The sequence below is a fragment of the Rhinoraja longicauda genome, chromosome 3 (assembly GCF_053455715.1).
Source record: "Rhinoraja longicauda isolate Sanriku21f chromosome 3, sRhiLon1.1, whole genome shotgun sequence".
Classification (NCBI taxonomy): Eukaryota; Metazoa; Chordata; class Chondrichthyes; order Rajiformes; family Arhynchobatidae; genus Rhinoraja; species Rhinoraja longicauda.
Window position 1 is genome coordinate 27,904,404 of NC_135955.1, and position 26,043 is coordinate 27,930,446.

The window sequence follows — 26,043 nt, forward strand, 5'->3', positions numbered from 1 at the left end:
ACATGTTTGTCCAACTGTACACACAGTTTGTATGATGCAAGAAATTGGAGAAGATGTTGGGTCAAAAAGCCCCTCAAATATGCACAGCTGCTTGGTAAGATCACGGCTGGACTATTAAGTCAGGAGTTGGGAAGTCCACCTTCGCAGCCAATTCCCACATTCCTCGTTACCCTCAGTGTACAATATCTTGTTGGTCACAACCACTGAGTGTTCACATCCCAGGGTAGAAAATTCCTAAGACATATTCAGAGTAAGGAAGTTTCTCCTTGCAAGAACACAAGGAAATAGAAGCAGAGGTAGGCCACTCGGCCTCTCAAGCCTGCCCGCCATTCATTGCAATTGTGGTTGACTTGCCCCCTGTGCCTTTTCATCTCAGTCCTAAATGGCTGGCAGTTTGTCATGAGAATCTGATGTCCCAGACTCGGCAGCCAGGGATGAGCAGCCTGTCAGTCTCTTCCTTGTCAATTCTATCAAGGAATTTTGACATAGTACTGAGCCATCCTTCACCTTCCCCAGTTGTCTTGTTGGCTTCACAGGTCGTAGCCCTACGTTATCATCTCGCCACCAGGCAACAATGGACCATTGTGGGCTCCACCTTTCGTGAGTCATCGATGCCGGCTCTGATTTGTTCTGTACCTTTTCATTCCTCTAGCTTCCCTCTCCTCTAACCCTCAGTCTGAAGAAGGGTCTCCAGCCAAAACATCACCTATTCCTTTTCTTCAGAGATTCTGCCTGACCGGCTGAGTTACTCCAGCATTTTGTGACAATCTCTGCCATATTGTGTTATAACTTCACTTCACGTTTGTCTGCTCAACAGCTGTTGCTGCATTTCAAAACATTGCACTGCTTCTGAATTGTATTGAGATAAACACTTGACAGACGGTGCCTTGTAGTTTGAACGTGACTGGGGAAATAATGGGGCTTGCAGTATATGTCTTTTATGGCTCAGGATCAGAAAAGAAACACAGCCAGCATGCCTGTTCTATTGCCCAGAACCTCTACTGGGCATTGGAAGATTGACTGTCATGGCACGGTGGTGCAGCGGTAGAGTTGCTGCCTCACAGCGCCAGAGACCCGGGTTTGATCCTGACTACAGGTGCTGTCTGCACACAGTTTGCACATTCTCCCGTGACCGCATGAGTTATCTCCAGTTGCTCCGATTTCCTCCCACACTCCAAAGACGTACAAGTTTGTAAGTCAATTGGCTTCGGTAAAAATTGTAAATTGTCCCGAGTGTGTAGGATAGTGGAAGTGTATGGGGTGATCCCTTGTCAGCGTGGAATTGGTGGGCCGAAGGACCTGTTTCCGCACTGTATCTCTAAATATAAAGGCAAAAAAAAATAGGTTGAATGGGAGAAAAAACACCCAGGTGAGATATTGGCAGGTAACAATGGAACCACTAACTATTGCACAGTTTCTTTCCCAACATCTATTACAGTATTAACTATTCTAGAGAAGTAGAAACAAGGAATTTCTAAAAAGACACAAAGTGCTGGAGCAACTCAAAGGGCAACATCTCTGGAGAAGGACAGGCATAGTTTCGGGTCAGGACCCTCCTTCAGAAGCTTGAGAAGTATTTAATTGAGATGCTGAAGGCCCTTTAGAAACGCAAAGTTTTCTAAATGAGAAAGGAATGTTGACACACAAAAGAAAATAAGACTTATTTTGTTATAGCACCCACCATCTAGGGACATTTAAGAGCGCAGGCCAGTCAGAAACAGAAGTGCTCTTTGATTTGCAGTTACTATTATAATGTGGGAAACAGAACAATGACATTTACTTTAGTTTAGTTTATTATTGTCACGTGTAATCTGTAAATTATAATCTTTTTCCCATCTGCCCAAAATTGCCTCTTCTTTTGCTGAAAGACAAACATCCTATTGCTGCAAAACAGCTTTGCTGAGAGCAACAGCGGTGTTTTGCAAGGATAGTTGCTGCTCGTGTCAATGGTGCTTTATTTACCACATATTCTTTTTGCGTGCATTACACATGCAGACAACCGCCATTTTTGACGTCATTATGTAAAGTCCTTAGTCTGGTCGGGCTGCATGCTCGGAGTATTGGAGCAGTTCCCGCAAACCGAAGGCCCTCTCTACTCCTCGCCCTTTCATCTTTGTCATCAAGGCCATAGACGTCGAAATTACTGGAGGCGTTGCCCTGGTTCACCCCCCTATTTCTCCTTGCTCTCATGTTGGACCTACCTGGCAAGCTTCCACATTGTTGGACAGTATCGTCATGTTACTATTGGCTAGATATGCAGCTAGTTGTGAGTGCAACTCTTCAGTACCATCGCTGAGATGTTGCCTGGTCTTGAAGTATTTGCTGCATCCAGAGTTCTTGCCTGGTAACGATTCCACCCACATTCCTTTCTCTGGCTTCACAATTTGCAACTCTTCAACCCCGTCTTTGCCCTACTGCTTTAACCTCTGGCCTTTGATGCCTATTGTCTGTGTTCACCTATTACATGCCCTGCTTTATCCTGCCTCTAATCTCTTCCAGCTTTCACCACCCCCCTTCCCCTTATGAGTCTGAAGAAGGGTTCCAGCCCGAAACGTCGCCCATCTTTTCTCTCCAGAGATGCTGCCTGACCCGCCGAGTTACTCCAACACTTTGTGTCTTTCTGTGGTATAAACCAGCACCTGCAGTTCCTTGTTTGTACCTCGCCTTCCTTGTCCCCTCGGGACGCTGCCTGACCTGCTGAGTTACTCCAGCATCTGTAGTTGCTCGTTTCTTCAAGATGTGGTATTCTACCTCTTGCGTTGGGCTCACCAGCTTTCAATGTGATTGTCTTCAGGCTCATTGGTATTGTCATCGTTTTATGTTAGCCCCTTTCATGAAACGCTGATCAGCTCCCTCCAGTCCCCTGGCTTACCGCTTGTGCAGAACGTGAAGGGTCTGCAGAGAGACTCGGGATGATGGCGAGGGTGGCTTTATCTATGGACACAGAGATAGAGGTGGAGAGAGGGGTGGATGGCACAGGACATGAACACAAGTCTGCAGCAGATGGTCCGTTTCTCTGCTGTAAAATTCTCCAGTTTTCACAGGACGAACCGGTCTCAAGCTGTTGTAGAATTATTTAAAAGGGAGGAGGCAGGTGGGAGGGAGGTGTGTGAAAGGCGAGAGTGCAGGGACGATTAAATGACAAATAACAACGGCGGTGCCAGGATGTGTGTTTTTGAAAGAAAAAAAAAGCCTCGGGGCTGATTTGTCCTGAAAACTCGCGTTCTGTGAAGCGCGGAGATTCACACGGAAAGAAAAGCTTCCCAACATAATCAATCTGAATTTGGTGTACATTTGCCGCACCCTGCCTTGCTCGTGTTACATGATCGTAGCGCGGCCAGTGAATAGTGCAGCTGCTCCTGCTGTGTGTATGTGTGTATGTGAGAGAGAGCGCACACACACACACATACACACACACATAGACTCCGCCTTGCTGCAAGTAGGCTGGCTCCTTCCCAACTGACTCGGATCTCGCACAAAGGAGATCTGCTGCCATCTCGCCCTGTCCGCAGTTTCGCCTCGGCGTGTGAGTGTCTGCCCCCTTGTCTCTCCCCTTTAAACCCCCCCCCCCTCGTGAGCATCTCATCTCCCCTTCCCTACTCTCCTCACCTCTCCGCCCTGAAAGATGTCGGCATGTTTTATGAATGAACGCTGGGCTCGATGTTACTGCCTTTAAAGTCACCGCAGGAAGATCGAAGAAGACGGGACAATATCGTTTAAGAAAGGAGAACGAGGGGAAGAATGAGAAGGGGCCACAGCTGGTGATTACCTGCCTGCACACCGAACCAGAGAAGCCACCTGCAAGGTAAGCAAGCAAGCGAGTGGGAACCCGGCCTCCCCTTGTGATGGAACTGTTCACCTGTTCTCTGCACCTTGCGCTTTAGGCGTTGAAATACAAACACAAAACAAATCGCTGGTTGTTAAATAAAAGTTACCCAATGTAGGTGCATTAACGTTTCTTCCGAACACTTTGTAAACAGTAGTCTAAAAGGTTTATTTTTTTAAAACACTCAATTCAACCCTCTAAGAATAAGGGAGTGTGTCTAAAAAAATATGCTGGACTCAAAAGCTGAGTTGGGGAACAGCTCTGTTCAAAACAATAACTGGCCCTGTCATAACATGGACAAATCCTTTCCATTTGATTCTGTGTGTGCCCAATCCTTGGTTGGGGGTTGGGGGAGATTTTTACGTCCAGTGAAATTCTACATCTGACCTTTCTCTCTAAAGTGTTTTTTGTTCTTTTTGTAAAATATATAAAATGGAAAACAAACTGCTGGAGGAATTCAGCGAGTCGAGCAGCATCCGTGTGTGTGTTTGTGTTGAGGGGAGGAATTGTCGACATTTTGGGTCGAGATTCTGCAACAGGATTTTTGAAAAAGTATTTGTCTTTTGGGAACGCCTGGATCTAAATATTGAGGGTCGTTCCCTAACCTCGGCGTCCCCACTTTCTCCACCATCTGGCCAAATGTGGGGCGACCTGTGTGTTTGTTTGGCGTCATGATTCAACAAGTCGTAGTGCATGAGAGCCCTGGTTCGCGTCAATGTCTCCTGCGAGCTAATAATCTCTCCCCATAACCTCGCCCCTCCCTATTTTATGTGGATAGGTGATTAGATTGTGGTTGCACCGGCAACTTAACAAGTGCAGGCTGATGATGGAGCGGAGAGTTCAAATCCCACCTTGGCCGCTGGCGAATTTAAAATTCAGTCAACTAAATGTGTAAAATATTTGAAACTATCGAGGTGGCATCTGGTGACCTTAATGGTCCCCTACTCTCTGAGCTTTAGTTTAAGGTTTAATATTGCCACCTGTACTAAGGTACAGTGAAAATATTTGTTTTGCATGCTATCCAATCAGGTCAGATAATACTATACATAGTCTGATAGACAATAGGTGCGGTGCAGGAGGAGGCCATTCAGCCCTTCGAGCCAGCACCACCATTCAATGTGATCATGGCTGATCATTCTCAATCAGTACCCCGTTCCTGCCTTCTCCCCATACCCCCTGACTCCGCTATCCTTAAGAGCTCTATCTAGCTCTCTCTTGAATGATCATAGATCCTTCTCTGGGAAGAACACATAAAGAGTTGCTGTGCCCTGGAACCATAATATGAGCAGATGAGCAATATAAGGAGATCGACTGTGCTTTCTCATGCTAGAGCTGGATGTACCCCCAGAGCTCCAGTAGGGTGGTTGATTCTGAAAAGACCTCTGAAACAGCCTTGAGAAATCCATTTGGGTCAAGGGCGTTTGTGGCTGGATGACAAACACTCCATGTGAAAAACACAACTGTGTTACTGTACACACACTGGAGCAAATCAAAAGGATTTGTGCAAAAGGGAGACCTGTGTTTGAACCTGACTACGGGTACTGTCTGTATGGAGTTTCTACATTCTCCCTGTGACCATGTGGGTTTTCTTCAGGTGCTCTGGTTTCCTCCCACATTCCAAAGACGTACAGGTTTGTAGGTTAACTGGCGTCAGTAAAATTGTAAATTGTCCCGGGTGTGTAGGATAATGCTCGTATACGGGGTGATCCCTGGTTGGTGCAGACTTAATGGACTGAAGGGCCTGTTCTGTGCTGTAATTCTAAAGTCAAAAAGTCGAAAGTCATTTGCCCATTTTAATTACAGAGTGAGCTATAATTTCAGGGGTGACTATCTTGCACAAGTAAAATTTTATTTCAGCCCTTAAATCACTGGGCCTCCCCCAGTTTTGGACTGTATGCACCCCATTTCCTTTGACCTGGTTTTGGCCACTGATTTCAGCTGCCTGGACTTTATCCTCTGAAATCTTCCTCCTTAAACCTCTCTGTCTTCCTCCCCTTCGGAAAATGCTCCTTAAAACTTCACTTTTTGACCAATTGTTTGTCATTGTCCCTCGCTTCTCCTTGTATGAGTTGGCATCAAATACTGAGCAAAAAGCAAAGTGTGGGAGGAACTCAGCAGGTCGGGCAGCATCTGTGGAGAGAAATGGATAGACGATGCGTCGGGTTGAGATCCTTCTTCAGACTCGTGCTCTCTGTTAATCTGTTCCTGAGAAGTCCTCTGGGGCACATTACAATATTAGATGGTGATATATATAAATGGCAGTTTTGTTGTGCAGGTCAGTGTTGTGATAATAATACAGATATCTCAACACTGTCATAATCCTGGGGTTAAACATCATAGTGACGCTGATCCTCTATGCCATGGGTCTCCATGTGGGGTGTGCTTTAGGTATATTTAAGCTGGATAAATATTTGAAAGATCGAGGATTTGAGGGACATGAGGGAACTGGCCCAGAGGGGGGGTTAAGGCCAGCATAGATCTGCTATGATGTATTGAATGGTGGGGCTGGCTTGAAGGGCTGAATGGCCTACTCTTGTTCCTATTTTCCTTGTGTACTTGCATTTGGTCATTTTTCCGGGACAGTGTGTGATGCTGCTGCATTTGCATAACTGACAGACAAGCACTGGTCAGCCTTAATTATTGAATATGGGAGTTGCCAGCAAAGCAAGAATTTATGATCATCCCGAGTTTCCCTTGAAATGGATGGTTTTCAGGACTCTTGGACGGTGCTTAATCACATAAATTAGTCTGAATGTCTGCCAGACTGGATAAGGAGGGCATATGGCTCTCCTTGAAGGATCTTGTAGAACTAAGTTTTTAATGACAATGCAATAACTTCATAATCACCATAGCTAATTATATGACTTTAGTTGTCCTTTGCATGTTGACTGCATTTAAATTACCAGCTACCATGGTGACTTGAGCAAGACAGTCTGTTCTCTGTGAAGCTGGTCTGGAGAGAAATTGAAGAGCAGGGAGCAATGCCCAGGAAATGCAAGGAACTGCAGATGCTGGTTTACAAAAAAAAAGACATTAAGTGCTGGATTAAATCAGCAGGCCTGGCAGCATCTCTGGAGGACATGGATAGGTGATGTTCTGGGTTGGGACCCTTCCTCAGAGAGATAGAGGAAGATTTTCCAGGAAAGATTAGTAGAAGTGTGTGGGTGGGTACAACTTGACTGCAAGTTTTATTGGCTCTGTAAAAGAAAATACAAATGCTGGAAGAATAGGTAATACTGCTGTAATACGTTTTCACAATATAAATTAAATATAATGCAGGTAATGAATTAGGGATATTGTTTGCAGTGTGTGGGCCAAATTAGTTATAACACGATATCGATCGGTAACGAGAGAACCAGTTAAATGTTAATTTAGAAATTGACAAGCAAAAAAAAGGTGTCTTAGATTTTGGATATTGGAATAGGATAGGGGTGGAAAAAAACATTTCCATGTAGCCTCCCCACAGTAATCAGACCCCATTGTCTCTTCAGAACACAGCCGTTACTGTAACCACAGGTGGCCATTGAAAATCTGACCATGTGTAAAGGAGGAACTACAGATGCTGGTTAAACTGAAGACAGGCACTAAAAGCTAGATAACTCAGGGGGTCAGGCAGCATCTCTGGAACAAAGGATTAGGTAACGCTTTGGAACGTCACCTATTCCTTTTCCCCAGAGATGCTGCCTGACCTGCTGAGTTACTCCAGCATTTTGTGTCTGTCTTCACATCTGTTGACACTTGTGCGATCAAACAACGTAGCATGAAGCCTTTGATATTTTTAGCTTGCAACAAAAAATACACATTGCTACTGAAAAATCCTTTATTTTTGAAAATCCTGTGGGAAAAGTGACTTTGTTATTGTGAGTCTGCAATTCGAGCCCCGAGCCACCTTACGCCCATTGCCACAGTTGTTTTGTACATGTTAATTTCTATAACACAAGGTTTGCCAACAATTATTGTGCTATCACAGAAATACCTGTACTCAGCAAATCAGTGCAACATTGACCAAGAAAGAAAAGGTAAGTGTCCTGTCTCAGGTCTGGGATTGAGAGCATCTTCCACTCTCTCATCTCCTAGGAGGTTTCTCCATGATATACACCGCAAGGCATCAGTACGTTTCCTCGCTTGTAGATCCCTCTGTACATTCAAAAATACTGTTCCCGTCCAGTCTCATTGAAATGTCAGCCCTTGAATATCCGCTCCAGGCGAGTGGGAAGAGGCCACCTCCCAGGTCACAAGAATGTGTTCAAATTCCCAGTCCTGAAATTTGAGGACACCACAAAACAAAATCAAATCTGACCCATTCGAGCTGCTGCCTTTAGGCTGACGCATTAAAAAGACATCTGCTGTCTTAAGATGTAGATGATGCCATGGTCCTATGGTGCGGAGGAGCTAACCCTGATAACCTTCACCACTGTTTACCCCTCAGTCAATGTCATTGATCAATGACAGCTGAACAAATTGCTTCTGTGTTCACATTGGCTGCTAGGTTTCCAACATTACTACGATGAAAAAACTTAATTGACTGCAAAACCTCTCTGGGACATCCTGAGTCTTGGAATGGTATGGTACTTTATGGTATGGTATTTTATTTGTCACATGTACCGAGGTACAGTGAAATTCATTTTTGTATTTAGGTCAGTACAAGTATCACTATACATAAGCACTTAGATACATATTAGATAAGCATGTCAGATACAGTACAAGTGTACAGCAGTAGTTGACTGAGACGGTATACTGGGTCGCCAGTTTGGATAAGTGCTTTCTTGATTTTGCCCTGCTATTTTCACCTGGTGAAGTGAAGCCAGTCTCTCTGTAGACCTGGATATGAGTGGGAACAATGCTTTGTGGGTGCACAGAGATTTTAGCCAATGTTTATTGGCTTCAAATGCATGCGAAGGGCTGAGCTTTCTGACAGCAAAGATCCCCTGTGAAGTAACGTAAAACTTAGAATACATCTGGCGAGATGCCTCTCTGCAGGAGCAAGCATGGACTCTAAAATCCACCTCCTCTCAGTGATGCTGTGGCTTAGGCCAACTGAGAATAAGAGCGTTTGAAGACCAAGACCCAAACCCCCGGCCAAACAGGCAGACAATCCCTATTGTCCAGATTGTCTCAGAGATGCGAGCAACTTACAACAGGTCACCTGAAAGCACTGGAGAGTTGGCACCAGTGCTGCTCTGTGTAACATCATCCACATCCATTGTCAGCCTAAATTACCCAGAGTTTGTGTCTCCTTCCAGGCCAATGTCTCCAACAGTGAAGTCCTGAGCATGCACAACGGTTGCAGTGCTCGGGCTGCATCTCCTGCATGCACAGCAAGAGTCCAGGAACGGGCAACATGATCCATGCTCTGGCATGGAAAGAGATCTGAGAAAATGTTTCAAAGACGTTCAAGTCAAGTTTATTGTCACATGCACACACATACAGCACGGTGCAAGTACAATGAAACTCTCGCTTGTAGTATCATCACACGTACATAGACTCGAGCGACACATACAAACATAAATTGTACAAGACAGTGAAAAATAAAAGACAGTGTACAAAAGCAAAAGTGAGAGATAGATCTATTAAGCAGGTCCATGGTAATGCGTGAGGCAGTCTGTCGTGTGCCATTGCCATAGAAACATAGAAAATAGGTGCAGGAGTAGGCCATTCGGCCCTTCGAGCCTGCACCGCCATTCAATATGATCATGGCTGATCATCCAGCTCAGTAACCTGTACCTGCCTTCTCTCCATACCCCTTGATCCCTTTAGCCACAAGGGCCACATCTAACTCCCTCTTAAATATAGCCAATGAACTGGCCTCAACTACCTTCTGTGGCAGAGAATTCCACAGACTCGCCACTCTCTGTGTGAAGAAATGTTTTCTCATCTCGGTCCTAAAAGACTTCCCCCTTATCCTTAAGCTGTGACCCCTGGTTCTGGACTTCCCCAACATTGGGAACAATCTTCCCGCATCTAGCCTCTCCAACCCCTTAAGAATTTTATATGTTTCAATAAGATCCCCCCTCAGTCTTCTAAATTCCAGCGAGTACAAGCCTAGTCTATCCAATCTTTCTTCATATGAAAGTCCTGCCATCCCAGGGATCAATCTGGTGAACCTTCTCTGTACTCCCTCTAAGGCTAGAATGTCTTTCCTCAGATTAGGAGACCAAAACTGTACACAATACTCCAGGTGCGGTCTCACCAAGGCCCTGTAGTAAGTTTAGTGATGTGCAGGTCAGTTCAATAACCTGACGGTTGTAGGAAGTTAGCTGTTCCAGAACCTGGCCACGAGGCTTTGTCCGTCCCACCCAAAGGCAGAGACGAGAAGAGGGCTTGGCCTGAACGATGGGGATCTTTGATGATGGACGATGCCTTCTTGAGGTAGCGTCTCATGTTGATGTTTTTGATGGCGGGGAGGGCAGTTCCTATATTGGCCTGTACTAAGTCCACCACTCTCTGCAGTCTCTTTCATTCCTATGCATTGGTATTGCCATGCCAAGCCATAATGCAATCAGTTAGTATGCATACCACAGTAGAGTAGAAGCTTGTTTGCGTATTCAGTGACATGCCGAATCACTTTTTAATGTTGGTGATTACATTTATGAAAATGTGATAGTTGTCTGGGAAATGTCATCGCTCAGGAATCTGAAGCTGCTAACTCTCTCCACTACTGACCCATCAATGAAAGCTGGCAGGCAATCTCCCAATTTCACCTTTCTGAAGTTCTCACGTTCTTGTATTTCTCAAAGTACATGAGAAAATATTCTTGCCTGCTCTTGGGAATCTTTAACCTGTGAGGGATCAAGAATGATACCAAGAGTCTCATTGGGGCAACGGAAGAAATGCACACCATCCAAATAACCCACGGTAGCGCAGCGGTAGAGTTGCTGCTTTACAGCGAATGCAGCGCCGGAGACTCGGGTTCGATCCTGACTACGGGTGCTGCACTGTAAGGAGTTTGTACGTTCTCCCCGTGACCTGCGTGGGTTTTCTCCGAGATCTTCGGTTTCCTCCCACACTCCAAAGACGTACAGGTATGTAGGTTAATTGGCTGGGTAAATGTAAAAATTGTCCCTAGTGGGTGTAGGATAGTGTTAATGTGCGGGGATCGCTGGGCGGCACGGGCTTGGTGGGCCGAAAAGGCCTGTTTCCGGCTGTATATATATGATATGATATGATATACCCATTCTGTGAAGCACCTTTTCCCCAGCTGAAGACAGTGACCATGGAACTCGTGTAGTACTCTTCGGCTAGTTCAGAGCCCACAGGATGGAAACAGAAGCAAGTCACTTCTAAACCATGGGGGATCAAAGGGGAAGAAGGTGGTGCAGATACCTAGTAGTACATAACTTGTACACTGTAAAATCACACAGAGAACAACGAGGTCAGTGCCTTGGATCATGGATGGATATTGTCCAGAAAGAACTCCCTTTTGCTGTCCTTTCAAATAGTGATATCCAATGACAAGTATAGACAAGGCCTTAGTTTAAAGTCTCATCTGAAATCCCCCTCACCCAAACCCTGAGCTGGGAGAGAAGAGTGGTTCACGTTGTCGCTTCAGTTTGTTCAGACTCAGCATCTTTCAGCCATTGATTCCCACAACGTGAACACACAGCATCCTGTTACTTTGCCTCATTTCAACAGTGAAAAAAAACTAAACTTTACTCCACTTTAAGAAGATTACCTATATCCAAAACAAAGCACTAATTTAAACAATATTCTGTGAACTCCGTCATTTAAAAATTGACAGATTAGGAGCTGGGTTTACAAAGGGATACATGTTTTTCATTCTCGTGTACTGCAATGTTACTGTTTTTATTTTGCAGTTCATTGTGCAACTTGTCTTACAAAAATAACTTCCCCAATTTACGTGGCATTTGTTAAAAATGCACAGTGTGCAGATATAACCTTGATTTCTGGCGAGCTTCCCAAAGCTAGATTTGCAGAATAAATTGCTCATGGTTAGTTCAGAAATAAGACCCGTTCCAGAGATTGCAGTGGTAGCTTCAAATCAGGGCCTGTCCTGTCGCTCAGGGATAATTATTATATATTATTAAGCATAGTAATAAAGCTATTCTGCCAAAGGCCACTTGCATCTTTTTAAACTCTTAATGGATTAACAGACCAGAGAACAAAATATGCACGTTTAACCTTCTGCCTGCTGTGATTAATCCAAAAGTTCCAACACTGCTTTCCAGGTTTCAGAAGCAGTCAAATCTTTGTCTTTTTGCGTCATAAGCTGAATTATAACCCGAACATTTATTTTGGTGAGAGGGTAAATGCTGGTCAGATGATGAAAGCACTGCCGCTGCTGCTTGCCCCAATGCCCACATATCACAGCTCCCTGTACCACAGCCCACACTCCACCTGCCTGCCATCCGAGCTCTTACACTGCTCCATTTGTCTTGATTCAGAGTACAGTGTCAGGTGTAAGTCCATTCAGCCCCTTCAGCTTGATCCTACCTTCAGTTAGCCAGTGCCTTATTTGATATTCACCTTGTCTTTGTACTTGGTTCTTGGACCTCCAAAATATTCCAAATGGAATTTAAACTGGAGGTGGCGGAGTCTCCACTTCCCTCAATATCTTTACTTAAGTCCAGTCAGACTGTCACTGGCTCCCAGTGCCCTTTGCTCTTGTGGAGGGGTAATATTGGTGGGGTGGAGGGGTAATATTGGTGGGGTGGAGGGGTAATATTGGTGGGGTGGAGGGGTAATATTGGTGGGGTGGAGGGGTAATATTGGTGGGGTGGAGGGGTAATATTGGTGGGGTGCAAGGGTGCTCTGGCTTTCTGCAACCCACTGTGTGGAAACAATACTTCCTGATAACATTTCTAAACAGTTTTGCTGTCGTTTCGTAAAGCACCGCATAATTATAAAACTTGTTAATTATACTCGGTGGGCCGAAAGGCCTACTCCCATGTTGTATCTCTAAATTAAACTAAATAGATTCTTCCCAACAACCATCCAACACTACACAACATTAACCTCAACTGTGAACTTCCATGTCTTTAGTTGCAGTAAAGACAGATTTTTTTGCACTAGTATTGTGGCTATTAATTTATTGCACGATTTGTTTAATGCATTATCTGTCTATATTTCATTTACAGGCCTGTTTCAATGCTGCAAACAAATATTTTGTTTTGTTGTCTGCACATATGATAATTAAACACTCTTGACTAGGTGCTGTAGTTCTGAATTGCCCAAACAAAGACCATATTACTCTGAGATAATTCCTGGCAATAACATATCAACACTGATTGCAACATATGGCATTCCCTAGCCTGCTGTTTTAATAGATATTAACCTGTTGATTTAACTGTGTTAATGCCATACAAATGTGTTAATTGATTATCCATTACCAGCTAAGTTATCTAAAAGATACAAAAAAAAACAATTGTTGTAAAAGCAAAATATGGCAGATGCTGAAAGCCTGGAATGAAAAAGGAATTGCTGCCTTTGTGAGTGAGAGAGATGTTGTTGTTCAGTCTGTCACTGTCATTCTCTACTCCCATTCTGCTCTCTCCTACAATGAAACTGAATGTAAGCTGCAGGAACAGCTTGCAAACTGGATGTGGCACAGTGGTGCAGCGGTACAGTTGCTATCTCACTGCATCAGAGGCCCCGATTCGATCCTGACTCTGGGTGTTGTCTGTGTGGAGTTTGTACATTCTCCCTGGGACCATATGGGTTTTCTCCGGGTGCTTCGTTTTTCACCCTCATTCCAAAGACGTACAAGTTTGTAGGTTAATCGGCTTCTGTAGATTGTCCCTAGTGTGTGGAGGATAGAACTGGAAAACCGGTGCTTGATGGTCGGCATGGACTCGGTGGGCTGAAGCTCCTGTTTCCCCCGTTCCTCTTCTTTAAAATGTTTAAAAATCACAGACTAGGTTAATTTATTGAAAGATACAGCATGGAAACAGGCTATTTAGCCCACTGAATCCATGCTGACCATTGATCACCCATTCACACATGCAAATTCCACACAGAGTCGGATCAAACCTCACTGGTGCTGTGAGGCAGCAGTGGTAACTTGTGGTAACCTTTCACTCACTTCCTTATTAAGAACCATCTTCCTCTGCTTTAAAGTATTGAAATAATCTACTTCCACTGCTAACTGAGGAAGAGTTCCAAAGACTCTTGACCCTCTGGGAGGAAAAAACATGTATTCCTGTTTTTTATTTTTAATCTACATTCTCTCACACAGTGTAGCATCCTCTCCCCATCCACTCTGGGGATCTTGTAGACATCAGACAGGTCCTGTCTTATTCTTCTAAAACATAAAAGCCAAACTTGGCCAATCTTTTCTCATGGGGCAACCTGACCACATCAGTAACAGTCTAGTAAACCTTCTCTGAACTACTTCCAAAGTAATAACATTCTTCATCAAATAAAGAACGAATATTGTAAAATACTTTTTCAAGTGTGGTCTTGGCATGTATAACTGAAGCCTAACCTTCCTAATTGTATTACATTTCCCAAATGTGTCTTCCCTTTTGTTCTCCCTTTCCCTTTCCACTTTATCTGCATCTTAAAAGCTGTTCCAGCTCCAGCTTCTTCCATTTTTGCTGAACTATCATCAACCTAATACATTAATTCAGTTTATGTGTGTGTCTCCCTCTCTCTCCACAGGCATAACTGAGTGTTTCCTGCATTTCCAGTTTCTGTTTTAGTCTCCCACTTTTTTTCTGAGTTGCCAGGGCAGTTGGCAGATGGATAAAATCTTTACCAAGGGAATGTCATGCGATTGGAGTAGTTCTGTACTCAAATTATGACAACAGAGAAGGAAGCCATTCAGCATTGAGTTCATTTTGGTTCCTCGCTCCACAATCACATCAGTTCCATTCACCCTCCTATTTTTTTTCCCCCATATGCACAACTTATTCTCTCTCGTATGCCCTCTCAATTCTCCTCTGCTTCTTTTGCCAACTACAACATTTCTGGGGTAATAGCGAATTAACCTGCTAACCTGTGTTTGTGGGGTGAGGGAAATCCATAGGTACACTGAGGGAACATGCAAAGTCTGCACAGGGAACACTGGAGGTCGGGATTCATCCTAAATCCCTGGAGCTGTGAGGCAGCAGCTTCACTGGGAACATCAATGTGCCTCACTTTTAAGCTGTGTGTGTGTGTGTATATATAGCAGATGATTTATAACCACTCATTTTGCATCATCAGCTAAAATTACTGTTCCCTTGACTTGCTTAATCCGATATGTATTGGATGAGACATTTAAACCAAGGGCTTCTCCATCTTCTGAAACACAATGTTGTTCAAAAAAGAATGGAGGAATTCTCCTTGATTTCCAGATTATTCATCCCTTAATCGGCATCACAGAACACAGTCTATCTCATCACTGATACATTGGTGTTTTTGGTGCTTGCTGTGCACAAATTGTTGGTTATGTTCCCGGCATTGCCATGGTAATTGCAGTGTAAAAGCACTGAAATGGGATGCCCCGAGGTTGTGAAGCACAGATATAAATGTGAGCCTTTTGATCCTCTGAGAGTGCAGTGCGGCCTTTGTTTGTGATAGTTTCAGGTGTGAGTTATACTCGGTGTCAGTTTAGAATTGAAAATAGTGTTTGAGGTCCTAATGAAAACGGCCTGGTCTTGAAAAATCAGAAACTCAAGGGTGGCAGCCAAGTAGATGGAGAACTCGATAATTCCAATTCAGCTTCCAGCCGGGTTTAAGTTACATGGGTGAAAGTAAGCTGATATACTTCTCGGCTGAACCACTGCATTGACATTGAGTCCTTTTTCAGAAAGAAGCTTTTGGCGCCATTGTTTCTCTAAAAATGCACTCACAAAAGCTCAACTGTTTTTCAGCATTATTGATGAAGTGTGACGGGGCGAGATTAGTTATCTCTTTTAAGAGAGGACTTGGTTTCCAAATCATTTTGGGTGTTCCAGGCAAGCAGCGTGGCCAAGCCCTCCTGTAGGCCTGGCTCGCCCTCTGCAGAAGTCGCTGGGACCCGTCTGGTGGTCCGCGGCAGACGTCGCTGGACCCGCGCTGCAAGAGCAAGGAGGGAATCGTGAGCAACCGGTGTGAGCGAGGAGGGCCGTCGGAGAGCGAGGAGGGCCATCAGAAACTACCAGAGACATCCAAGAGAGGACCTGGCGGTGGGCAGCCGAGGACTGGCCCGCGGTGAGTGCCGGAGGTTGGATGTGCCTGCAGTGGGGGCCTGAGGTCGGTTGAGGATGCACCACCGAGAACAAAGGGGGACCTGGCATGAGGAGCCACCAAGAACAAAGGCACCATTCGGGGCTATAATGAATACTTTGTAACTTTGTTGGCGCCTTATGTGTAGCAACGCTTTGCGTGCCTTGTATGGTCTGCAAAACAAAGAGTTTCACTGTGACATGTCACGTGATAATAAAGTGTCTATCAATCAATCAATCAATCATTTCAGATGATGGTTGGTTGAAGCCACTTTGCTGTGGGTACAGGCACATAAACGTTTGGTCAAATGGGGATGGCAGGTTTCCTTTCCTTAAAGGCATGGGGCAGGTGTGGGCATGAGGGGTAATAATGTTTGGGTTGTTTGATCCTCTGGTGGAATTTCACTTTGTTACCCTAGAGGAGCAGTTCAGTTCTCTGAATTGCTGGTCTGGTGAAGATCTGCTCTGCCTCAGAACCCATAGATGGGTCTGTAATGAGGAAAATGTCATGTGCCATTTGTTGTCACCATTGGGGCCAGTGATCAAGGCATTGCTTGAACTTTGTTGAGTGGATTGACTGTTCTGGGCATTGAGCTCATGCAGCTTGATCACCAACCAGCTTTTACATGTGTATTAAGTAAGAGTTTTTCCTTGTCCAGTGAACTTGTGACAATCAACAAGGAAGAGTTCTTGAAAGCCCATGTCAATTGAACTAAGAAGTGACTAGGAGTAAGGCCATTTGAGTTGCCACTTCCTCCAGTATCCAGTTCATTGGTAATCTGCCTCATTGATGGTTCGAAGGCTTTAATTTCAGTCTTCCGTTCATTTCATTGCTGTGATTAAAATCCCGAAGGGAAATTCTCAGATGAGTAAATATTTTATTGGTATTATTGCTGTTGTTATGCAGGGTCACTAATATTGTTATGCAGGGTCTCTGCTGAGTCCTGTGGATTTGTTGATCTGTTATTTCTATTTAGTCTATTGCTGGGATGTGAGCAATACTGGGAAGAGCAATGTTTTAGCTACCTTTGGGTAAACAATGGTAAGCCATCATCTTAAACATCTGAATGGTGTGCTAGGCAGTTTAGACTTTAGGCTTTAGAGATGCAAGAAACAGGCCCTGTGGCACACTGAGTCCACGCCGACCAGCGATCAATCTGTACACTAGTACTATCCTACACTCAAGGGACAATTTCCAGAAGCTAATTAACCCACAAACCTGTATGTCTTCGGCGTGTGGGAGGAAGCCAGAGCACCTGGAGGAAACCCACATGGACACTTGGAAAATGTTCATACTACGTACAGACAGCATCCTTAGTCGGAATCGAACCTGGGTGTCGGGCACTGTGAGGCAGCAACTCTACAGCTGCGCCCAGTGCTGCCCCTCGAGTCTAAAGTCACAGGCCAGAGCTGATCAAAAAAGATGGGGACTTTCCTTTCCAGAGCAAACCAGATGCTCTTGATGCCAGGTTCCTGGTCACCTTTAACATACTAGAAACTTTAGGTCCAGATTATTTAATTAACTGAATAGTTAATTCCTCAACAACATTGCTCAATTCTGCACCTACCCACCACATCTGCTGCTGCCTTCAACCAGACCTTTATGTCCTTGCAGACAGTTCCAAAGGACACGGGGACAGCCTCTGTACATATATGGAACAAGCTGCCAGAAGAAGTGGTTGAGGCAGATGCAATGACATTTAGAACACGGGTGTCCTAGTGCATCAGTCACTGGAAGGAAGCATGCAGGTACAGCAGGCAGTGAAGAAAGCCAATGGAATGTTGGCCTTCATAACAAGAGGAGTTGAGTATAGGAGCAAAGAGGTCCTTCTGCAGTTGTACAGGGCCCTAGTGAGACCGCACCTCTCACTGTGTGCAGTTTTGGTCTCCAAATTTGAGGAAGCATATTCTTGCTATTGAGGCCATGCAGCGTAGATTTACTAGGTTAATTCACGGAATGGCCGGACTGTCGTATGTTGAAAGACTGGAGCGACTAGGCTTGTATACACTGGAATTTAGAAGGATGAGAGGGGATCTTATTGAAACATATAAGATTATTAAGGGGTTGGACCAGTTAGAGGCAGGACACATTTTCCCAATGTTGGGGGAGTCCAGAACCAGGGGCCACAGTTTAAGAATAAGGGGTAGGCCATTTAGAACGGAGATGAGGAAAAACTTTTTCAGTCAGAGAGTTGCAAATATGTGGAATTCTCTGCCTCAGAAGGCAGTGGAGGCCAATTCTCTGAATGCTTTCAAGAAAGAGCTAGATAGAGCTCTTAAGGATAGCGGAGTCAGGGGATATGGGGAGAAGGCAGGAATGGGGTACTGATTGAAAATGATCAGCCATGATCACAATGAATGGTAGTGCTGGCTCGAAGGGGCGAATAGCCTCCTCCTACACCTATTGTCTATTGTCTATGGGTCAAACTCAGGCAAATGAGATTAACTTAGATGAGTACTTGGTCGGCATGAATGAGGTGGGCCTGCTGTGTAATCTATGATCTCTGCATTGTGGAGGTCATCCAAAACTCTGCCACCCATTCTCTGCCCACCAATTCTTTTCACTCATCACACCTGCTTACAGAGAGGTACAACAGAGAAACAGGCCCCGAGCCCACCAAACCCTCACTGATCACCCGTTTCTCCAATAATCCCATCCTACCAAATCCTGTTTTATTCTCCCAAATCCCCATCGGCTGTTCCTCAGATTCTACCATTCTCATACATGGGGCAGTTTAGTGGTCAACTAACTTATCAACATGCACACTATTGGGATGTGAGAGGAAAGTGGAGTACCTGAAGGAGGTCCATGCTGTTACAGGGAAAATGTGCAAATTCCATGCCATCGGCACTAGAGGTCAGGATCAAACCTGGGTCGCTAAAGCTGAGAGATGAATAGTATTTAAAAATATGAAGGACATAAACAGAGTAATTAGTGTAAAACGGTTCCCATTAACAGAAGAGCAGGAATGTGTAAGATGGAATGAAGTAGGAAGATAACTGCAGATGCTGGTACAAATCTTCAGTCTGAAGAAGGTTCTCGACCCGAAACATCACTCATTCCTTCTCTCCAGAGATGCTGCCAGACCTGCAGAGTTACTCCTGCATTTTGTGAAACCTGAGACGGAATGAAGGTCATGGAACCAAAGAAACACATTACAGAAACAGGCCTTCAGCCCGACCAAGCTGTATTCCTTAGCTGGACCTATTTGCTTGTGTTTGGCCCATATCCCTCTTAAACCTTTCCTATCCATGAACCTGATCTGATATCTCCCCCACTTCGTCTGACAGGTTGTTCCCACAACCCTCTGGGGGACAAAACGGCTTCTCCAGTCCCCTTTCAATTTTTACCTTCTCAACCTTAAACCTATGCCATCTAGTTTTATTCACCCGTCTTGACTGTGACAATCCACCTTATCTGTGCTCCTTGGAATTTTGTATAACTTCTATAATATCACCTATAAATTTACAACTATTAAAAGACATTTGGACAAATATATGCATACAAAGACTTTAGAGGGCAATGGACCAAATGCTGGCTAATGGGACTAGCCCAGTATGCCAACTTGGTTGGCATGGTCAAGGTGGACCAAAGGGCCCCTTTCTGTGCTGTACATCTGAGCCCTCCGCCTCCTTTGCTCCAGGGAAGATGGCCCTAGTCTATACAATCTTTCTTTATACTGTAACTCAAGCCGTCCATTTGTGGCAACATCCTTGGGAATTTTTTTTGCAATCTAGTTTTGCCATGATGCTAAATAGTACAAAATAGTTTTGCACAGCGAATGGTTAGAGTGTGGAATGCAGTGCCATCCTACCTGACCGACCTCCTCCACAGGCACACTCCCACCTGCACCCTCCGCTCTGCCGCTGCCAATCTCCTATCCCCCCACATCCGGACTAAACTCAGATCCTGGGGGGACAGGGCTTTCTCCATCGCTGCTCCCACCCTATGGAACTCACTACCCCAAACCGTTAGAGACTCCCCCACACTCACCACATTCAAAACATCGCTGAAGTCCCACCTGTTCAGTACTGCCTTCAACCACTGAAGGTCACCTCACCTACTGTCTCCTTTCTCTGTTCATTTATTTATTTACTTATTTATCTATTTATTAATTTCCCTATGTTCTCAAAATCTCTGTAAAGCGTCTTTGAGTATATGAAAAGCGCTATATAAATAAAATGTATTATTATTATTATTATTATGTGGAGGAGATCACAACGGGCAGACGTCAGCAGGCAACGGTTAGAAACTGCAGCCTAGCAACCAAACTACAGATGATCAGTCAATGGTTGAGCTCAGTTGAGGAAGGAAAATAGATAGCAAATTTGCAAAGTAGCATCAGAATGAGTGGAATGTGTCCTTGAAAAAACTGTCGTAAATTTGTTCATCTGCTTAATGACTTTAGATGAAGAAAGGCCTCTGTTTGGTAACAAGCTTGATTAAATTGAGTTACCTGAGGGGTAACTTTTTCACACAGGGTGGTGGGTTTATGGAACGAGCTACCGGAGGAGGTATTTGAGGCAGATAGCGGGGGGAAGAGAGTGGAAGTTTTGTTGCCTTCCATCACAGTGAGGGGGTGTTTGGAGTCACTGTGATGGATGTTTGTGTTGGGGTCGGGTGTCCTGTGTTCTTTTCTTTTTTTGCTGTGTCTTGTGACTGCTGAAATTTCATTCGGTATTTATATCGAATTACAATAAAGTTCTGTTATATTGCAATGTTTAAGAAACATTTGGCCAGGTACATGGATAGGATAGATTGAGGGATATGGGCCAAACGCAGACAGGGGGGACTAGTGTGGATGGGACGTGTGGGTAAGTTGGGCCGAATGCCCTGTTTCCACACTGTATGAGACTGGAATGATGGCATCCAGACTGGTGATCTTTAGGAGATGCTGGGTCTGATCTAGGCTGAACACAATGGCTGGTACAAGAGCATGGCAGGCCTTCAGAGCAGAAGTGAAAATGAAACCACTGTACCTGCAAAGAAGGAGAAACTGTTCAAGAATTTGTTTCAACTTCCACCACTGACCAGAGGGGAAATTGATGAAGCTGTGCATCATTGGGGACAACCCAGGGAGTGGTTGCAATTTGCTGTTTTGTTATAAACTTTCCACATAGATGTTGCTGGCTTACTTTCTGGGGACTGGGGATGGTATCCCTTGCTCTCTAACTGGCGTAGACTCTCATGTGTTGCTTTTATTAAAAGGACACAGAGTACTGGAGTAACTCAGCAAGTCAGGCAGCATCTTTGGAGACCATGGACAGGAGACATTTTGGATCTCGTGTCCTTTTGTGTATTAACCAATATCTGCAGTTGCTTTGTTTCTTCATTTTGGTTGCTTTTATTAAATTTGAGAAGGAGCAAGCTATGGTGTCAGAACTGGGAAGGAGCCAAGGGGTGGAAGTAGATGGTTGGTCCAGGGATATCCATGTTGTGGGCAGAATATTGAAGATTAATGAAACACAAATATATACATTGCTGATGAAAAGGCAAATTCTGACTTAGGTACATACCTAGAACAGAATTATGATGGATTGCCATTGATTAACGCACAAGCCGAAGCAGTGCCAAATGTGAAATATGCTGGGGTACCCAAACTGAAAAGCATTTAGTGGCCAAACATAATTCTGGTAACTTCGGAAATCCACCTTCTACTCGTTCAGCTGCTACTTTGCAAACTCTCCATCACTTGCGGTCAAGATCAGATCATGAACAGCACTGGTTGAAACCCAGCAGAGAAGCAGATGGAAGCCACAGGTATTGGCAAGGTTAGTCTAGGAAGAGTGTCCATGTGGGAAGAGTGACCTGGACTTGCAATTGGAAAAATATCCACGGTCTGAAGCCAGAGCATGAAACTAATTAATGGCAACAGCTTTGCAAATAAGGGGCAGACAAAGAAAAAAGTGAAGGGAACTGTGATTTTATCATTGAGGTTACTTGCTATATATGGGAGAATTTTATCTTGTTTGTGAAGTTCCGTCACTAAGCAGTGGTTTCATTCACAATGTATGAAGTTCCCTTGCACTTGATTCAGTAAAACTTGAGTTTTCTGCACCCCCTGTGGGTCTGGGTTACCTTCATCCCTCAGTATAGTGATAACAATCCAATAATACTGTTGCTTCACCAGAATGGAGAGATTCTGTGAGTTCCCAGAAGAGGTGGGAGGAAATCAATTGTTGTATCCTCACGTACATGTATGCACACACACGCAAACATGCCTACATGCATGCTCTCGCACATGTACTGTCACAAACTTCTGTGCGTACTGTGCACCACTTTATTCATCCTGCATCCAATCAATGTTAGAACAATATGACAGTGTTCAGGAATGGCCAAGAGCAGATTGTAGAGATAACTATGCCAAAATTATCTTGTTCTGCAGGCAAATTATTAATAGTATTTCCAGCAAACACGCTGTCCTTTTCTGTTTTGAACCATTAGCAGTGCCGTTGCATGTGATGCTGAAAGGCTTTGTATATTTTACATTAGTTGCAACAAATTGGCTACAAATTCACTAACTTAATAGACATAACCTCCCCTTTGTTCCCTGTGAACTCTTCTTTCTCCTACTCTCCCACCCCTCTTTCCCCTCCCCCACCCGCTCCCTGTCTCCTTCTGCCTACATCCTTTCCTCTGGCTTCACCTTTCACTCCTTGCCTTAGCAGCCTTTTGCCTTGTTTTCATCTCTGGCCCTTGTCCACCCATCTGCCAACAACACCCCTCCCCCCCCCTCCTCACCTGTGACCACTTACAACTTGACAGGCCACCCCATTTCTTTCCTCAGTTTCTGCACACGTCTACAATCAGTGTGATAAGGGGTCCCGACCTGAAACATCACCGTTCCATGTCTTCCAGAGATGTTGCCTGACCCGCTGAGTTACTCTAGCACTTTGTGTCTTTTCTTTGTAAACCAGCAGTTCTTTATGTCTATTTACTGGTTAGGAACGGGCTTCTGTATGGAACACGAGTTCCTTTGTCTGCTCTTATCTTGGTGATGTTTCTATCCATCAGGGCACAGTTTTAGGCGAGCTAGCTACATTCCATTAACCTGCCTTAGTGGAATGCATATCATGTTTTACAAATTTATTAGAATTTGTTAAGGATGCAACTGAAAAGACGGTTAAAGGGGAAGCTAGGAACTTGAGCAGAAGTTAGGCATATGGGCCCTCAAATGTGCTGCAACATTCAATGAGATCTGGGCTCCTCTGATCTTAGCCTCAGCTTCATTAGGTTACTTGGTTACTATAACTGATCCTTCATGTGGGTGGATAGTGGGAGAATTGATGGGATGAAGGGCATGTTATTGAGCATGAATGAGAAAGCAGGTGGCAGGGTAATAAGATAAGACCGCAGTTGCTGGAATTCTGAACTCAAATTAAAATATAGAAAATACAAAGGTAGATACTGCATCTGTTAAAATGGGGGAATGGGATTAATTAGATGGCTGTGTTTTTTCTCTCTTAATTTTTAAGAAAGGAGATCGAGGCATTGAAGGCAGTCCCAAAGAGATTCACCAGGTTTCTAGTAAGAATTCATCACAATCCATCAAGAAAATGTAGATCATCTGTATTCCTTGGAGATTAGAAGAATGGGAGGTGACTTTATTCAGCCATGGATGAATCCCAAGGATTAGATGTTGAGATGTTTAAACTTCTGGGTGAATCTCGAACACGAGGACACAGTTGCAAGAAAGGTGTGTTTAAAATGGAGGCAAGTAGAAATATGTTCTTACAGAGTGGTATACATCTTGGAATTCTCTTCCCCAGAGGTTTGTAGAGGCTGAGTCATTGGAGGTAGATACAATTTTGAAAGATTAAGGAACTGTTGGCCATGGGGAACTGGCACAGAAGAGGAATTGAAACCAGAGTAGATGAGTAATGCTCATGTTGAATAGTGGGGCAGGCTTGAGGGGGCAGGTGCTGCCTCCTGCTACAATTTTATATGTTTTCATCGTAGACATGATGGGCTGAACGGCCTGCTTCCACATCGTAAGAAACTTGAGAAAATCAGAACAAAATATCATTGGGATGAAGGAAGAAACTGGAGCATCCAGAGGAAATCCATATGGAGAACATGCAACTCTGCACAGACAGTACCAGAGATCAGGATCAAAGCCAGGTCCTCTGAACTATGAAAGTGCAGCTCTAACCGTTGCATCATGTGCGGGTTGTTATAGATCAGAATTCCACCAATCTGAAATGTGCCTTTATTTTTATTAGTTAGAGTGGGAGTTATTTAGTAGTGAAACAGGCCCTTTGACCCACCGGGTCTGTGCCAATCATCAACCACCCATCCACACTTATCCTACATTTTTATTTTCCCCATATTCTCATCAACTCCACTCGTATTTTACCCCGAAACACAATCTGGGGGCAATTGACCTACTGACCTGCATGTCTTTGGGATGCAGGAGGAAACCAAGACATGTGTAAGCTCCACACAGACAGCGGCCGAGGTCACGATTGGACTCTGGTCTCCAGCACTGTAAAACAGCAGCTCCACTCACTGTGCAGTTCAAAAGACAATCAGATGATTATTTGGTTCAAACTAATGATGGGGCTAGCCTCGCCCCTTTCATCTTGAGATTTTCCAGAATTACTAGTAGACTCGGAGAGTTAAATTATATATAACAGAAACCAGGGCTATATTCCATGGAATGTAGAAAGATAAGTTTACAAGATACCAAGTGGAATTGATGAGGTGGAGAGAAACTAATTCTACTGGCTTGGACCATGGGGCAAAGTTTAAAAACTTGTACTGGGCCAGGAAACTTATCGCTGCGCAGGGTGTGGGAGAAATTTGGAATTCTGCCATAAATGGCAATTGCCTCCGGCTAATTTTTAACTTGAGATTGATTGCGCCAATGGTACTCTGGGGGGTTGGGGCAAAGAAAGGTATGTTTCATTAGGTCACCAATCTCAATGATTGCTGGAGCATGCTTGGGGAACTGAACGGACCCCTCCCACGTTCCACACCTGGTGCAGCCCGGAGGCCTCGATGCAAGATCCTACTGTTGCACCAGTGACCTCTGTCCACCTGTGTGAACTGTGGATTGCACTCACGAAATCCAGCCATAGATGGAGTAGGGTTCAGGGCAGTAACCCTCTGACACTGTGACCTTTGTTGAGATAACGAGAGGAATATAAACAGCGATTGCAAAATCTGCACTGCCAATGACTTGACACTTAGTCACGAGTTCTTTACTTGGAAGCAAAATCAACATTCAAAATTCACACATTTACTATTTTCAAATCTGTCGTGATTGTGTCATTAAATGTTATTTTTAATTTCATTATCCTACCTGATGGACGGTGGACGCAAAAACAGGAATAATAGATTTCTTGTTCAAAAGTCAATCAGATGATTATTTGGGGAAAAAAGATTGCTGGAATGTGGGGAGTGGGACTAATTGAACGAGTCTTTCAACAGTGGGCGTAGACATTCCGTGGAAGCAAGATGCTGGAAATGCGCAACATGTCAGGCTGCTGCAGGGGAAGAGAGATGGTCGATGTTTCAGGTCGACAATCCTTCATCAGAACTGGGAAGGAGACAATACAGGATAGACACAAAAAGCTGGAGTAACTCTGCGGGACAGGCAGCATTTCTGTGGAGAGGGAATGAGTGACGTTTCAGGTCGAGACCCTTATTCAGTCTGAAGAAGGGTCTCGACCCATTCCCTCCTCCAGAGATGCTGCCTGTCCCGCAGTTACTCCAGCTTTTTGTGACTATCTTTGGTTTAAACCAGCATCTGCAGTTCTTTCCTTCACAAGGAGACAATAGAAGCATGTTAAACTGCAGGGGGGGGGGGGGGTGGGTGATGGAGGAGGGGATGTCACTGATAGTGCTAACCAGGGTGACAGTGCCCGTTACCCAAAGCTGTCACATTCAATGTTAAGTCCAGGAGACTACAATGTGCCTTGATGGAAGATGAGCAGTAGGTTCCCCAAGCTTGCGTTCGGCCTATTTGTGTTTCATGTTTTTATTTTAGATGTCTAACATCTGCAATTTAAAAAGATTTCCCTGTGTGTAAAAGTTGACATTCCTTTTAATTAACAGAGAAAAAGGCT

General features: G+C 44.4%; 1 protein-coding gene across 2 annotated transcripts in view; it reads left to right on the top strand.

The window, feature by feature from the left end:
• Positions 1–3,350: 3,350 nt before the first annotated feature.
• Positions 3,351–26,043, top strand: part of LOC144590791 (coronin-2A-like) — a 118,506-nt gene continuing 95,813 nt past the window's right edge. Inside the window, exon 1 of one of the 2 annotated variants that reach the window (XM_078395225.1) lies at positions 3,351–3,805. The gene's annotated coding sequence lies outside the window, so the exon portion shown is untranslated. The remainder of the gene's footprint in view (positions 3,806–26,043) is intronic. The other variant, XM_078395222.1, reaches the window with a different exon arrangement.